The sequence below is a fragment of the Ranitomeya imitator genome, chromosome 8 (assembly GCF_032444005.1).
Source record: "Ranitomeya imitator isolate aRanImi1 chromosome 8, aRanImi1.pri, whole genome shotgun sequence".
Classification (NCBI taxonomy): domain Eukaryota; kingdom Metazoa; phylum Chordata; class Amphibia; order Anura; family Dendrobatidae; genus Ranitomeya; species Ranitomeya imitator.
The window spans coordinates 198,944,562-198,964,068 of NC_091289.1; the positions used below are offsets into that span (position 1 = coordinate 198,944,562).

At 36.6% G+C, this 19,507-nt stretch overlaps 1 pseudogene; it reads left to right on the forward strand.

The window, feature by feature from the left end:
- The first annotated feature begins 316 nt into the window (after positions 1-316).
- LOC138648150 (uncharacterized) overlaps positions 317-19,507 on the forward strand; it is a 54,386-nt pseudogene continuing 35,195 nt past the window's right edge.

Sequence of the window (19,507 nt, forward strand, 5' to 3'; positions counted from 1 at the left end):
GCGCACTGTGTAACGCAGTGAATCGCATGAGGAGTTGGGTATACGAGCGGAAGTGAGGTCACAGGTATGCTGTGCCTCAGTGCGATTGCGCACTGTGGAACGCAGCGAACCGCATATATATTAGCTCGTAACCCCGGAAGTGTTTTATCAGTTTACTGTTCTGTGCTTGTTAGGTATACTGTGAACTAAATCGGGTAAGACCTTACTATTAGCGCATTATCGCTTTACACATCTTTGATATCAGAATGTTGTAATATTTGTAGGCGCGTTAGGGTCCATCATAGTACTTAGTCACATGATGTGGCTGGGCTAAACCATGAACCCGGAAGTAACTTTCATGCCGGAACTAACGGGGATACCAGGACTAACAAGAAGGTACATGTGCTATATAAGCTGGTTATATTGCCGGCAACATAGGGCTGATCTAGGTCTGTGGTACTGGTTGGACATTGTTCCCCACCGCATGCAAATGACATTATCCTCCCGAATCGTCACTCAGATAAGTTCTCTTAATTGTTCATAAGTATGTCTCCTGATGAACTGATTTCAGGGAAACGCGTCGAGATCTTCATACTTTAAAGAGTACTTTGATTAATGTATGTTCTAGTCTAACACTGTTTGGAATACTGTTTTGGGTTTTGTATTATATATTTTTTTCTTTTTTCTTTTTTGCGGTTGCCCCTTATTGTACATCCTGTATAGTACTCTGCCATCCCCCTACAAATAGCCTAGGGTGTTACTAGGGGTAGACTACGTGGAGTGGGGGCGCCATCTGCGCAGGATTCTAGGGCGCCAACCCCCACTGACAGGTAGGGTGAACTAGGGTGCCGTTATAGGTTTCCCCTTTTTTCTGTTGCTTGTTATCATTTTTTGCAACATCCAAACGAGTGTTAGGGTTTGCACTTTAGTATCTGGGCAAGTGCAATATGTTTATCTTTATCAACTATTAGCTTATGAGTGTATGCTCTGCTGTTTGATATTTTTTTGTCTATTTTCTTGCACGTAAGGGTCTATTAGGGCGATTTAGGGTTAGTCTACGTTGAGCGGGGGCGCCATTGCGCAGGATATATAGGGTGCCAACCTCCGCGGCAAGGTAGGGGACGGATAGTCGGGACCCTAGGGTCGGAGAGCACCCTGTATCTTTATTGTATCTTTCTGTGTTTAACAGTAGATACTGGTTTTAGGTTGTATGTGGTATGAGTTTTTTCATTATTAAGTTAATTATTAAATGTTAAGTTTTATTGAGTATTGTATTTCTATTCTGTATATGGTGTTCCTTTGCTGTGAATTTGTTTCTTCCGTTGGCACCTTTACTGTTTGTTCTGTGATATAATAACCAAGAAAAATTATCTTTCACAATTGGTGCAGAATCCAACCAGAGGAGCAGCACTTTTAGACCTAATACTATCTAATAGACCTGACAGAATAACAAATCTGCAGGTGGTCGGGCATTTAGGAAATAGCGACCACAATATTGTGCAGTTTCACCTGTCTTTCACTAGGGGGACTTGTCAGGGAGTCACAAAAACACTGAACTTTAGGAAGGCAAAGTTTGAACAGCTTAGAGATGCCCTTAATCTGGTAGACTGGGACAATATCCTCAGAAATGAGAATACAGATAATAAATGGGAAATGTTTAAGAACATCCTAAATAGGCAGTGTAAGCGGTTTATACCTTGTGGGAATGAAAGGACTAGAAGTAGGAAAAACCCAATGTGGTTAAACAAAGAAGTAAGACAGGCAATTAACAGTAAAAAGAAAGCATTTGCACTACTAAAGCAGGATGGCACCATTGAAGCTCTAAGAAACTATAGGGAGAAAAATACTTTATCTAAAAAACTAATTAAAGCTGCCAAAAAGGAAACAGAGAAGCACATTGCTAAGGAGAGTAAAACTAATCCCAAACTGTTCTTCAACTATATCAATAGTAAAAGAATAAAAACTGAAAATGTAGGCCCCTTAAAAAATAGTGAGGAAAGAATGGTTGTAGATGACGAGGAAAAAGCTAACATATTAAACACCTTCTTCTCCACGGTATTCACGGTGGAAAATGAAATGCTAGGTGAAATCCCAAGAAACAATGAAAACCCTATATTAAGGGTCACCAATCTAACCCAAGAAGAGGTGCGAAACCGGCTAAATAAGATTAAAATAGATAAATCTCCGGGTCCGGATGGCATACACCCACGAGTACTAAGAGAACTAAGTAATGTAATAGATAAACCATTATTTCTTATTTTTAGGGACTCTATAGCGACAGGGTCTGTTCCGCAGGATTGGCGCATAGCAAATGTGGTGCCAATATTCAAAAAGGGCTCTAAAAGTGAACCTGGAAATTATAGGCCAGTAAGTCTAACCTCTATTGTTGGTAAAATATTTGAAGGGTTTCTGAGGGATGTTATTCTGGATTATCTCAATGAGAATAACTGTTTAACTCCATATCAGCATGGGTTTATGAGAAATCGCTCCTGTCAAACCAATCTAATCAGTTTTTATGAAGAGGTAAGCTATAGGCTGGACCACGGTGAGTCATTGGACGTGGTATATCTCGATTTTTCCAAAGCGTTTGATACCGTGCCGCACAAGAGGTTGGTACACAAAATGAGAATGCTTGGTCTGGGGGAAAATGTGTGTAAATGGGTTAGTAACTGGCTTAGTGATAGAAAGCAGAGGGTGGTTATAAATGGTATAGTCTCTAACTGGGTCGCTGTGACCAGTGGGGTACCGCAGGGGTCGGTGTTGGGACCTGTTCTCTTCAACATATTCATTAATGATCTGGTAGAAGGTTTACACAGTAAAATATCGATATTTGCAGATGATACAAAACTATGTAAAGCAGTTAATACAAGAGAAGATAGTATTCTGCTACAGATGGATCTGGATAAGTTGGAAACTTGGGCTGAAAGGTGGCAGATGAGGTTTAACAATGATAAATGTAAGGTTATACACATGGGAAGAAGGAATCAATGTCACCATTACACAATGAATGGGAAACCACTGGGTAAATCTGACAGGGAGAAGGACTTGGGGATCCTAGTTAATGATAAACTTACCTGGAGCAGCCAGTGCCAGGCAGCAGCTGCCAAGGCAAACAGGATCATGGGGTGCATTAAAAGAGGTCTGGATACACATGATGAGAGCATTATACTGCCTCTGTACAAATCCCTAGTTAGACCGCACATGGAGTACTGTGTCCAGTTTTGGTCACCGGTGCTCAGGAAGGATATAATGGAACTAGAGAGAGTACAAAGGAGGGCAACAAAATTAATAAAGGGGATGGGAGAACTACAATACCCAGATAGATTAGCGAAATTAGGATTATTTAGTCTAGAAAAAAGACGACTGAGGGGCGATCTAATAACCATGTATAAGTATATAAGGGGACAATACAAATATCTCGCTGAGGATCTGTTTATACCAAGGAAGGTGACGGGCACAAGGGGGCATTCTTTGCGTCTGGAGGAGAGAAGGTTTTTCCACCAACATAGAAGAGGATTCTTTACTGTTAGGGCAGTGAGAATCTGGAATTGCTTGCCTGAGGAGGTGGTGATGGCGAACTCAGTCGAGGGGTTCAAGAGAGGCCTGGATGTCTTCCTGGAGCAGAACAATATTGTATCATACAATTATTAGGTTCTGTAGAAGGACGTAGATCTGGGGATTTATTATGATGGAATATAGGCTGAACTGGATGGACAAATGTCTTTTTTCGGCCTTACTAACTATGTTACTATGTTACTATGTTACTATATTATGTCTGATTTGAATGTGTTGTCCCAGCTGATTTCATTCCCAGGAGCCGAGCAAGAAAATATTTAGTGAAAATAACAAAAGATGAGTTGGTTTATTATGTAAATGTCGGCAGAAGGAGGAGGATTGTGTCTGCTATTATTGCGTGGTTCTGCATACATTGTCACATCCACTCTCTGGAAATTGCACTTTATTATCATTTTTAGATGAATATTTGAATATTGTACAATATTTCCCTTTTCATCTCATTTTTTTCCCTTGTTTGTGGAGCAAAAAAGCGTTCTTTAGCTGTTAATGAGAATATCTGTAGACCATTATCTGAAGATATTTTCACTAAATATATTCATGTTCTCAGCTTTATATGCATTGGGAATACGAAGAAAGAAATGACTTTAAGAAACTTCTGGGGCTTTTTATGTAAGTTTTTCTATACCATCAAACATTTTAGAAGAATTTGTAAAGTCTTTAAAAGACCAGGAGGGAAAGTGATTTGTAGCCACCAAGGTAATTCGAGGGACATAGGTTTACGCTCAGTCTAACATTGTGGTAAAAAATTATAATGTTGCCAATTATTATTGCGAGTGCTCGTTACTTACAGGGCTGCTAGCCACCAGCTGATCAGCATGGACCCGGCCCACAAAAACCCCAGTGATCGGCTCTTATTCAAAGAAAATGCTGTAGGTGTGCAGTACTACATGCCGGCAAATGGAATGGATGGCATGTAGAGTTTATCAAAAACATTGTCAGGACAGAGTCGTATCGGTAGCCCAGACAGTAGCCCTCCAAAGCTCCTCCTAGCTGCTGGTATCCCAAGCGCCTCTTCTGATCAGTAGCCTCAGCGTGATGCCTTGTGTTATGCCAAAATAATGTACCAAAAAGAAGTGAAGGACAGCATCCAACCAAGGTGAAGTATAAAAATTCTTTATTGTGCCAGATGCAACGTTTCAACCATAGAAGGTCTTTTTCAAGTATGTCATTTTCCATTGGGTCCAGTGGAACTAGGACGGGCATCCCTACATCGGTTGAGCTGCCAGCTATTTTCTAATATATGCCAAAATAATGTGTCTACTAATCAGAAGACAAATTTAACTGCACTAGAAATATGAAAAAAAGAGAGGTCCTACACTTTCCTTTCCTCACTGAGAACAAACGTCTTCATCTGAATGGGTACCTGCGAAACCTCTTAGACTAAATTTCTCTCTCTCTGTGGAGGGGTAATGGACCTGCTGCGATTAAAACACCTGTGGCTAAGAGGCGGAGTGCTCAGTCAGAAGGCTAAAGAATACATTTCAAAAATCTGACCGTCACATCCAAACATAGAATAAGTGTGAACAGGTGCTGAACCTAGAGTCACCAACTCGTATAAAGTCAAATAAATAAGGCAGCACACTGCGGCGCTAAAACATGCAAACATGAAACACGAAAATTGAACTGCATTACTGCACTAGAAATATGAAAAAATGAGAGCGTTTAGCGCATAAATTGGCCAATTTCGCAGGTACCCATTCAGGTGGAGACGTTTATTCTCAGCGAGGAAAGGCAAGTGTAGGACTTGGTATAAGAGAGATGCCCTAATGTGGCTACCAGGTACACATAAATTGGCCAATTTATGCGCTAAACGCTCTCATTTTTTCATATTTCTAGTGCAGTAATGGAGTTCAATTTTCATGTTTCATGTTTGCATGTTTTAGCACCGCAGTGTGCTGCCTACTAATCAGAAGAGGCAGTGAGTACACCAACAGGTAGGAGGGCGGTGGTATGGTGGCCATGCACTACTGACGTGGCCGGGGGACCAGGGTCCTGGGAATGTTCTTGATGAACTCTACCACAAATATGAGGCTTCAATCACTTATCCTCTTTTTCAGCACACGGACCCATTCATTTTGATCGATCCACAAACATTCCTTTTGAGAAAGGATCTTAGTGTCCAAAACAGAAAAATATAAATGCGGCCTTGGAGGAGCGTCTCCGTACTTGACAATAAAGGGGATCGAAAAAAGGAGACCTGCCCCTAAGGCGCCCATACTGACATATCCACTCCTACTTTTGCATAAGGACTCCAATTTCTCACAATACAATTTAGATACATCATGAAGACATGGGAAACTCTGAGCTGGCTGCAAGTCACATCACTAATCACTAGGCTGAAATATGTAGACACATGTAGCATAAACATCGCCTGACAGAGTACCCAAAATCCGGTTTCTTTTTCAAATCTGGTCATCTTGGGACATCTAGAGCCAGGAGAAAAGGTAAGAAAAGTCAGTAATTTGCACTCTTACCACTGCCGGGTGTGAGGACCCCCGTCCTCTGTCACACTTCACCCCGTGAATATCTTTGTTCAGTGTTCCTTTATGTTTCCTCACTTACAGAGTTTTGACATTTCATATTTACACCAAAACGTCACCTTTTGCAGCGCAGCAACCTCCCGTGCCGGTGATTAATGGGCGCAGCTCACAAAGAAGACGGGATTACATTTTTCTCTGTCACTAAGTCTTCAGGAATCACCTCCACGAATGAAGTCTCTTTTGTCAATTCACTAATGTTCAGCTCATCCCCTCCGCCACTCCCGCCCCATCCTGATACATTTATGTGTTAGTGACTGTCCAAATGTGATGATTGTAGGGGAGGGTCAATAAAGAAGTCAAAAACCTACACAGTATTATGGGGTCTTAGTGGAAGGAAAACCAAAATGGAGAAAGAAACCCCTTGAAGAATAACTTTTATTAATATTTCTAAAAACACCAAAAAATCATTATAAATATAATAAAAACGGAGTTTGTAGCGGGTCTGATACAGGAAATCCCAGAGAAATTGTCCACTGGGATGCAAACAACAAACAAAAAATAGCACATGGATTTTGGCGCTAATATATAACACACATGGAAGAGATACATAGTGCGTCACCCGATATTTTTCCCTTTCTTACAGCGGAAGTTGGCATCCTGAGTAGTGAAATGGCGCCTCCGATCCATGTAGACTGACCCTCCCTGACCCTCAGAAGGGACTCAAAGCCGCCACCAACACCTATATTAAAGGGAACTTGTCACCCCGTTTTTTCAAGAAGAGCTAAAAATAGCGTTAAATAGGGGCAGAGCTGGGCTTTACATTAGTGTATTTTGGAGCCTTTATTCTCTGGTCAGGTCATATGGGCGTGGTGACAGCGCTATTTCTCCCCCAGATCTCCGTTGGTGGCGTAGTGGTGTGCGCATGTCCAAGTGGCGAATCCACTGCGCAGCTTCAAGGAAAATAGCGCGATCTGCGCTATTCAGCCGTTTATCGGTGGGCACGGCCATCTTTGTGAGGTCGCGCATGCGCAGATGGTTCTTCTCGGCTTCCCGGGGCTTCAGGAAAATGGCCGTGGGATGCCGCGCGTGCGCAGATGGAGATCGCGGTGGCCATTTTCCTGCAGCCAAGATGCAAACTACAAGATAGTGTGCAATTCCACCCTGGTATACACTGTCATTATTCCACCCTGGTATAAACTGTCATTATTCCACCCTGGTATAAACTGTCATTATTCCACCCTGGTATACACTGTCATTATTCCACCCTGGTATACACTGTCATTATTCCACCCTGGTATACACTGTCATTATTCCACCCTGGTATACACTGTCATTATTCCACCCTGGTATACACTGTCATTATTCCACCCTGGTATACACTGTCATTATTCCACCCTGGTATAAACTGTCATTATTCCACCCTGGTATAAACTGTCATTATTCCACCCTGGTATACACTGTCATTATTCCACCCTGGTATACACTGTCATTATTCCACCCTGGTATATATTGTCATTATTCCACCCTGGTATACACTGTCATTATTCCACCCTGGTATACACTGTCATTATTCCACCCTGGTATACATTGTCATTATTCCACCCTGGTATACACTGTCATTATTCCACCCTGGTATACACTGTCATTATTCCACCCTGGTATACACTGTCATTATTCCACCCTGGTATACACTGTCATTATTCCACCCTGGTATACACTGTCATTATTCCACCCTGGTATACACTGTCATTATTCATCACTATGGCTAAGTGATGATTTCTGTGTGATTTTATGTGTTATGTGTATTGTATTGTTATTGGTTTTTGTTTAAAGGGCTCCATATATTTTATTAAAATGTATTAAAGGTTACATTTTGATCAGCACTTCTACCTTGCTTGTTCATAAACTATGGACAAAGTTTAAGAATCACTCCCAAAAATGTTATATTTCCTACACCTTTCTAAACACACTTATTTATCACCATCTTCCCTGATTTCCACTTACGTGACTGGAGTTGCGCAGGATCACGCTGGGGTTTGTGTGAGACCGGATCCCCTTTTATAATGTAAGTCTATGGCTCATCAGAACGAGCGGCGGCTCCATAGACTTAATTTGTAAAAGCGATTTCTGGATCACACATGAAGCCCAGTGTGATCTGGCAGAATGTCAGTCCTGTGAAGGAGACTAGGACCGCAGCGATCAGCAAGTATTCTATGGCACTTACATTACCTAACTCACATATTTATACAGGTTTAACAGACACAATGTCTTGGGAGTGTTTCTCGGAGGGGTATTCTCAAGTTATTTAATTGCTTTACTTAGGATAAAAATAAGCAAGTTTGCAATTGACTTGCTGTGTTTCACCTGCAACGAGAAGTTTTATCTTTCATAGAATACAACTGTTTCCATGGAGCTTGGCCACTAATGTGTGCCACGACCCTGCTTACACAGTAGCTACATTCCATGAGAAGGCTTAATTCCAAACATCCAACCAGCTCGATTTGTATACAGCATTTTTCTGCTCACCTCCTTCTCAGCTCCTGACAAGCTGCTGTTATAAACCTTCCAAAGTCACCAGTCTCCGGCATCTCTTGTCCCAGAGCGGTTCTTCTAAAAATGGCTCCCAGTTTCCTGAGCTATGTGCATATTCACATGGTATGTTATCTCTCTAGGCAAATAGAGTAATAACAGGGTAGACTCAGAACTAACCACTGATAGCTGAATGTTTTACAGCAGATCTGGTGATGAGCTTTATAGTTCTATTAATACTGCAGCTCTGTTGCGCATCAGATCTGGCAAACAAAGAGAAGTATCCGCCCTACCAGAAACCGGAAAGTAAGGAGACTGTAAGGAGACTGTAAGGAGACTGTAAGGAGACTGCAGAGCCTTGAGCTGCTCAAGACCAACCCCTTTAACATTCGAGCACCTGACTTCTGCCAGCTGGTTTCTTCAGGATCAATCACATGACTTGTAAGGTGTCGTGCAGAATTTCCAAGGCCCCGATGTATGAGCTTTGGCTCCGCACTTCAGCTTCAGACCTGTAGCTGGTTGTAAATTATTAAGAGCGCCCGATGCGTTGGACTGTTTGATGTAGACCGTAAAGCGCTCGGGATCTTTGATTTATATTACCATTTCCCCTGCCATATGCCATGTGTGTGTGCATGAAAGGGGGCTCTGATTGGACCCCCATCCTAGTATTATTTCTGCAAACGTGAGGAAGTTTTCCTTCAAAAGCCCAGGTTATTAATCGCCCCCACAGCAACTGTTCCTGCCCGGAGTGTGAAGCGGGAACGGTGCCAGTCATATCTCTTTCACTCAGCACATTTGGGTACAATGCACAGAACATATGGAAAGGAACAGCAGTTTAGAGTAAATGTCCCTCATGAAGGCTGAAAACAGGAAAACCTGCAAGAATAACAATCGTGGGGGATAAAGACGTAACATATGTAGAGCGATTATTATCCACTGGTATCAGTCTCCCAATATAAACATGGTTGTGCTAGCCGGGGATGGGGATGTCGGAGACGCAGCGTAAGAGGCGCAGCGGGGCCTCGCCAGTAAAAGCTTATGCCGTCATACATTAGTCTACCACATGCAAGCTTCTGTTTGTACAGAGCACTCGGGGGGTCTGTACCTGGCTAAGTGGACCCCAAGAAATCCTCCAATCACAAGTTCACTCTTTAAGCCTCTAAGAACCAGAACATTTTTTGAGCTTTGCAAGGGCCATAGCTTGTTTTTTTTTTCCATCAATAAAGTCATATAAGCTCGGAACCACTTGTGCAATTTTTTTTGTTGCGTCATTTACCTTACTCTAAGGCTATGTGCACACGTTCAGGTTTTTTCGTGTTTTTTTCGCGCTAAAAACACTATAAAAACTCATTAAAAACGCATACATTATGCATTCTATCATTTAGAATGCATTCTGCATGTTTTGTGCACATGGATGCGTTTTTTTCCGCGAAAAAAACGCATTGCGGTAAAAAAAATGAGCATATTCATTATTTTTGCGGATTTTCTGCGTTTTTCCCGCAATTCTATGCATTTGGGGAAAAACGCACAAAAAACGCACCAAAAACGCATGAAAAACGCGGTAAAATCGCGGTAAAACGCATGCGGATTTCTGGCAGAAATTTCCATTTTTTGTCAGGATAATTTCTGCAAGAAATCCTGACGTGTGCACATACCCAGATGAAGAGAAAAATATTTCTTGAATGAAATGAAAAAAATCCTCACCCTTAGGCTATGTGCACACGTTGCAGATTATTTGCGGTTTTCTAGCGTTTTTGCGCTATAAAAATGCTATAAAACCGCAAATAATCTGCATACATTAAGTATCCTATCATTTTTAATGAAATCCGCAATTTCCGTGCACATGATGTGCGTTTTTCCGCATGAAAAACGCATTGCGGAAAAATAATGAACCTGCTCATTAATTTTGCGTTTTTTTCGCGGTTTTCCCACTGTCTAATGCATTCGGAAATGTCCGGAAAAAACCACGTCAAAACCGCGTCAAAACCGCGAAAAAAACGCACAAAAAAACGCATGCGGATTTCATGCGGAAATCTGCCAGAAATGTCCGGATTTTCACAGGAATTTTCTGCATGAATTCCTGAACGTGTGCACATAGCCTTAGGCTACTTTCACACTAGCGTTAACTGCAATCCGTCACAATGCGTCGTTTTGCAGAAAAAACGCATCCTGCAAAAGTGCTTGCAGGATACGTTTTTTCCCCATAGACTTGTATTGACGACGCATTGCGACGGATTGCTACACGTCGCATCCGTCGTGCGACGGATGCATCGTGCTTTGGCGGACCGTCGGGAGCAAAAAACGCTACATGTAACATTTTTTGCTCCTGACGGACCACTTTTTCCGACCGTGCATGCGCGTCCGGAACTCCGCCCCCACCTCCCCACACCTCACAATGGGGCAGCGGATGCGCCGGAGAAATGCATCCGCTGCCTCCATTGTGCAATGCGCTAAACGCTAGCGTCGGAATCTCTCCCCGACGCTTTGCGACGGGGAGATTCCGACGCTAGTGTGAAAGTAGCCTTACCGGAGTCTGTTGGGAATTACTCAATAAACTGAAATTCTGAAAGTAATCCAGCATTCAACGAGCAGGATTAATATCAAGGTATTCTGATAGTAAAGACGTTATAGATGCCGGGCTATGAATATATAGTGATAGTATAGATGTTATATACACCAGAGTATGTATATATAGTGATAGTATATACGTTATATACTCCGGAGTATGTATATATAGTGATAGTATAGATGTTATATACACCGGAGTATGTATATATAGTGATAGTATAAATGTTATATACACCGGAGTATGTATATATAGTGATAGTATAGATGTTATATACACTGGAGTATGTATATATAGTGATAGTATAGACGTTATATACACCGGAGTATGTATATATAGTGATAGTATAAATGTTATATACACCGGAGTATGTATATATAGTGATAGTATAAATGTTATATACACCGGAGTATGTATATATAGTGATAGTATAGATGTTATATACACCAGAGTATGTATATATATTGATAGTATAGATGTTATATACACCGGAGTATGTATATATAGTGATAGTATAGATGTTATATACACCGGAGTATGTATATATAGTGATAGTATAAATGTTATATACACCGGAGTATGTATATATAGTGATAGTATAGATGTTATATACACCAGAGTATGTATATATATTGATAGTATAGATGTTATATACACCAGAGTATGTATATATATTGATAGTATAGATGTTATATACACCGGAGTATGTATATATAGTGATAGTATAGATGTTATATACACCGGAGTATGTATATATAGTGATAGTATAAATGTTATATACACCGGAGTATGTATATATAGTGATAGTATAGATGTTATATACACCAGAGTATGTATATATATTGATAGTATAGATGTTATATACACCGGAGTATGTATATATAGTGATAGTATAGATGTTATATACACCGGAGTATGTATATATAGTGATAGTATAAATGTTATATACACCGGAGTATGTATATATAGTGATAGTATAGATGTTATATACACCAGAGTATGTATATATAGTGATAGTATAGATGTTATATACACTGGAGTATGTATATATAGTGATAGTATAGACGCTATATATGCCGGAGTATGTATATATAGTGATAGTATAGATGTTATATACACTGGAGTATGTATATATAGTGATAGTATAGATGTTATATACACCAGAGTATGTATATATATTGATAGTATAGATGTTATATACACCAGAGTATGTATATATAGTGATAGTATAGATGTTATATACACTGGAGTATGTATATATAGTGATAGTATAGACGCTATATATGCCGGAGTATGTATATATAGTGATAGTATAGATGTTATATACACTGGAGTATGTATATATAGTGATAGTATAGATGTTATATACACCAGAGTATGTATATATATTGATAGTATAGATGTTATATACACTGGAGTATGTATATATAGTGATAGTATAGATGTTATATACACTGGAGTATGTATATATAGTGATAGTATAGACGCTATATATGCCGGAGTATGTATATATAGTGATAGTATAAATGTTATATACACTGGAGTATGTATATATAGTGATAGTATAGATGTTATATACACTGGAGTATGTATATATAGTGATAGTATAGATGTTATATACACTGGAGTATGTATATATAGTGATAGTATAGATGTTATATACACCGGAGTTTGTATATATAGTGATAGTATAGACGCTATATATGCCGGAGTATGTATATATAGTGATAGTATAGATGTTATATACACTGGAGTATGTATATATAGTGATAGTATAGATGTTATATACACCGGAGTATGTATATATAGTGATAGTATAGATGTTATATACACTGGAGTTTGTATATATAGTGATAGTATAGACGCTATATATGCCGGAGTATGTATATATAGTGATAGTATAAATGTTATATACACCGGAGTATGTATATATAGTGATAGTATAGATGTTATATACACTGGAGTATGTATATATAGTGATAGTATAGATGTTATATACACCGGAGTTTGTATATATAGTGATAGTATAGACGCTATATATGCCGGAGTATGTATATATAGTGATAGTATAAATGTTATATACACCGGAGTATGTATATATAGTGATAGTATAGATGTTATGTACACCAGAGTATGTATATATAGTGATAGTATAGACGCTATATATGCCGGAGTATGTATATATAGTGATAGTATAAATGTTATATACACCGGAGTATGTATATATAGTGATAGTATAAATGTTATATATGCCGGAGTATGTATATATAGTGATAGTATAGATGTTATATATGCCGGAGTATGTATATATAGTGATAGTATAGACGTTATATACACCGGAGTATGTATATATAGTGATAGTATAGATGTTATATACACCGGAGTATGTATATATAGTGATAGTATAAATGTTATATACACCGGAGTATGTATATATAGTGATAGTATAGACGTTATATACACCGGAGTATGTATATATAGTGATAGTATAGATGTTATATACACCGGAGTATGTATATATAGTGATAGTATAGACGGTATATACACCGGAGTATGTATATATAGTGATAGTATATACGTTATATACTCCGGAGTATGTATATATAGTGATAGTATAGACGTTATATACTCCAGAGTATGTATATATAGTGATAGTATAGATGTTATATACACTGGAGTATGTATATATAGTGATAGTATAGATGTTATATACGCCGGAGTATGTATATATAGTGATAGTATAGACGTTATATACACCGGAGTATGTATATATAGTGATAGTATAGACGTTATATACGCCGGAGTATGTATATATAGTGATAGTATAGATGTTATATACACTGGAGTATGTATATATAGTGATAGTATAGATGTTATATACACCGGAGTATGTATATATAGTGATAGTATAGATGTTATATACACCAGAGTATGTATATATAGTGATAGTATAGACGGTATATACACCGGAGTATGTATATATAGTGATAGTATAGACGTTATATACACTGGAGTATGTATATATAGTGATAGTATAGACGTTATATACTCCAGAGTATGTATATATAGTGATAGTATAGATGTTATATACACTGGAGTATGTATATATAGTGATAGTATAGACGTTATATACTCCAGAGTATGTATATATAGTGATAGTATAGACGGTATATACACCGGAGTATGTATATATAGTGATAGTATAGACGTTATATACACTGGAGTATGTATATATAGTGATAGTATAGACGTTATATACTCCAGAGTATGTATATATAGTGATAGTATAGATGTTATATACGCCGGAGTATGTATATATAGTGATAGTATAGACGTTATATACACCGGAGTATGTATATATAGTGATAGTATAGACGTTATATACGCCGGAGTATGTATATATAGTGATAGTATAGATGTTATATACACTGGAGTATGTATATATAGTGATAGTATAGATGTTATATACACCGGAGTATGTATATATAGTGATAGTATAGATGTTATATACACCAGAGTATGTATATATAGTGATAGTATAGACGGTATATACACCGGAGTATGTATATATAGTGATAGTATAGACGGTATATACACCGGAGTATGTATATATAGTGATAGTATAGACGTTATATACACTGGAGTATGTATATATAGTGATAGTATAGACGTTATATACTCCAGAGTATGTATATATAGTGATAGTATAGATGTTATATACGCCGGAGTATGTATATATAGTGATAGTATAGACGTTATATACACCGGAGTATGTATATATAGTGATAGTATAGACGTTATATACGCCGGAGTATGTATATATAGTGATAGTATAGATGTTATATACACTGGAGTATGTATATATAGTGATAGTATAGATGTTATATACACCGGAGTATGTATATATAGTGATAGTATAGATGTTATATACACCAGAGTATGTATATATAGTGATAGTATAGACGGTATATACACCGGAGTATGTATATATAGTGATAGTATAGACGTTATATACACCGGAGTATGTATATATAGTGATAGTATAGACGTTATATACTCCAGAGTATGTATATATAGTGATAGTATAGATGTTATATACACTGGAGTATGTATATATAGTGATAGTATAGATGTTATATACACCGGAGTATGTATATATAGTGATAGTATAGATGTTATATACGCCGGAGTATGTATATATAGTGATAGTATAGACGTTATATACACCGGAGTATGTATATATAGTGATAGTATAGACGTTATATACGCCGGAGTATGTATATATAGTGATAGTATAGATGTTATATACACTGGAGTATGTATATATAGTGATAGTATAGATGTTATATACACCGGAGTATGTATATATAGTGATAGTATAGATGTTATATACACCGGAGTATGTATATATAGTGATAGTATAGACGGTATATACACCGGAGTATGTATATATAGTGATAGTATAGACGTTATATACACTAGAGTATGTATATATAGTGATAGTATAGACGTTATATACACTGGAGTATGTATATATAGTGATAGTATAAATGTTATATACACCGGAGTATGTATATATAGTGATAGTATAGACGTTATATACACCAGAGTATGTATATATAGTGATAGTATAGATGTTATATACACCAGAGTATGTATATATAGTGATAGTATAGATGTTATATACACCGGAGTATGTATATATAGTGATAGTATAGACGGTATATACGCCGGAGTATGTATATATAGTGATAGTATAAATGTTATATACACCGGAGTATGTATATATAGTGATAGTATAGACGGTATATACACCGGAGTATGTATATATAGTGATAGTATAGACGTTATATACACTGGAGTATGTATATATAGTGATAGTATAGACGTTATATACACCAGAGTATGTATATATAGTGATAGTATAGACGTTATATACACCAGAGTATGTATATATAGTGATAGTATAGATGTTATATACACCAGAGTATGTATATATAGTGATAGTATAAATGTTATATACACCGGAGTATGTATATATAGTGATAGTATAGACGTTATATACACCGGAGTATGTATATATAGTGATAGTATAGATGTTATATACACTGGAGTATGTATATATAGTGATAGTATAGACGTTATATACGCCGGAGTATGTATATATAGTGATAGTATAGACGTTATATACACTGGAGTATGTATATATAGTGATAGTATAGACGTTATATACACTGGAGTATGTATATATAGTGATAGTATAGACGTTATATACACTGGAGTATGTATATATAGTGATAGTATAGACGTAATATACACTGGAGTATGTATATATAGTGATAGTATAGACGTTATATACACTGGAGTATGTATATATAGTGATAGTATAGACGTTATATACACTGGAGTATGTATATATAGTGATAGTATAGACGTAATATACACCGGAGTATGTATATATAGTGATAGTATAGACGTTATATACACTGGAGTATGTATATATAGTGATAGTATAAATGTTATATACACTGGAGTATGTATATATAGTGATACTATAGACGTTATATACACTGGAGTATGTATATATAGTGATAGTATAGACGTAATATACACCGGAGTATGTATATATAGTGATACTATAGACGTTATATACACCGGAGTATGTATATATAGTGATAGTATAGACGTTATATACACTGGAGTATGTATATATAGTGATAGTATAGACGTTATATACACTGGAGTATGTATATATAGTGATACTATAGACGTTATATACACTGGAGTATGTATATATAGTGATACTATAAATGTTATATACACCGGAGTATGTATATATAGTGATACTATAGACGTTATATACACTGGAGTATGTATATATAGTGATAGTATAAATGTTATATACACCGGAGTATGTATATATAGTGATAGTATAGACGGTATATACACCGGAGTATGTATATATAGTGATAGTATAGACGTTATATACACTGGAGTATGTATATATAGTGATAGTATAAATGTTATATACACCGGAGTATGTATATATAGTGATAGTATAGACGGTATATACACCGGAGTATGTATATATAGTGATAGTATAGATGTTATATACACCAGAGTATGTATATATAGTGATAGTATAGACGCTATATACGCCGGAGTATGTATATATAGTGATAGTATAGACGCTATATACGCCGGAGTATGTATATATAGTGATAGTATAGACGCTATATACGCCGGAGTATGTATATATAGTGATAGTATAGACGCTATATACGCCGGAGTATGTATATATAGTGATAGTATAGACGCTATATACGCCGGAGTATGTATATATAGTGATAGTATAGACGCTATATACGCCGGAGTATGTATATATAGTGATAGTATAGACGCTATATATGCCGGAGTATGTATATATAGTGATAGTATAGACGTTATATACACTGGAGTATATATATATAGTGATAGTATAAATGTTATATACACCGGAGTATGTATATATAGTGATAGTATAGACGGTATATACACCGGAGTATGTATATATAGTGATAGTATAGACGTTATATACGCCGGAGTATGTATATATAGTGATAGTATATACGTTATATACTCCAGAGTATGTATATATAGTGATAGTATAGACGTTATATACACCGGAGTATGTATATATAGTGATAGTATAGACGTTATATACACCGGAGTATGTATATATAGTGATAGTATATACGTTATATACTCCGGAGTATGTATATATAGTGATAGTATAGATGTTATATACACCGGAGTATGTATATATAGTGATAGTATAGACGGTATATACACCGGAGTATGTATATATAGTGATAGTATATACGTTATATACTCCAGAGTATGTATATATAGTGATAGTATATACGTTATATACTCCAGAGTATGTATATATAGTGATAGTATAGACGTTATATACACCGGAGTATGTATATATAGTGATAGTATAGACGTTATATACACCGGAGTATGTATATATAGTGATAGTATATACGTTATATACTCCAGAGTATGTATATATAGTGATAGTATAGACGTTATATACACCGGAGTATGTATATATAGTGATAGTATATACGTTATATACTCCAGAGTATGTATATATAGTGATAGTATAGACGTTATATACACTGGAGTATGTATATATAGTGATAGTATAGACGTTATATACACCGGAGTATGTATATATAGTGATAGTATAAATGTTATATACACCGGAGTATGTATATATAGTGATAGTATAGACGGTATATACACCGGAGTATGTATATATAGTGATAGTATAGACGTTATATATGCCGGAGTATGTATATATAGTGATAGTATATACGTTATATACTCCAGAGTATGTATATATAGTGATAGTATAGATGTTATATACACCGGAGTATGTATATATAGTGATAGTATAGACGTTATATACACCGGAGTATGTATATATAGTGATAGTATATACGTTATATACTCCAGAGTATGTATATATAGTGATAGTATATACGTTATATACTCCAGAGTATGTATATATAGTGATAGTATATACGTTATATACTCCAGAGTATGTATATATAGTGATAGTATAGACGTTATATACACCGGAGTATGTATATATAGTGATAGTATAAATGTTATATACTTCAGAGTATGTATATATAGTGATAGTATATACGTTATATACTCCAGAGTATGTATATATAGTGATAGTATATACGTTATATACTCCAGAGTATGTATATATAGTGATAGTATAGACGTTATATACACTGGAGTATGTATATATAGTGATAGTATAGACGTTATATACACCGGAGTATGTATATATAGTGATAGTATAGACGTTATATACACTGGAGTATGTATATATAGTGATAGTATAGATGTTATATACGCCGGAGTATGTATATATAGTGATAGTATAGATGTTATATACACCGGAGTATGTATATATAGTGATAGTATAGACGTTATATACACCGGAGTATGTATATATAGTGATAGTATAGACGTTATATACACCGGAGTATGTATATATAGTGATAGTATAGACGTTATATACACCGGAGTATGTATAAATAGTGATAGTATAGACGTTATATACACTGTAGTATGTATATATAGTGATAGTATAGACGTTATATACACTGGAGTATGTATATATAGTGATAGTATAAATGTTATATACACCGGAGTATGTATATATAGTGATAGTATAGACGTTATATACGCCGGAGTATGTATATATAGTGATAGTATAAATGTTATATACACCGGAGTATGTATATATAGTGATAGTATAGACGTTATATACGCCGGAGTATGTATATATAGTGATAGTATATACGTT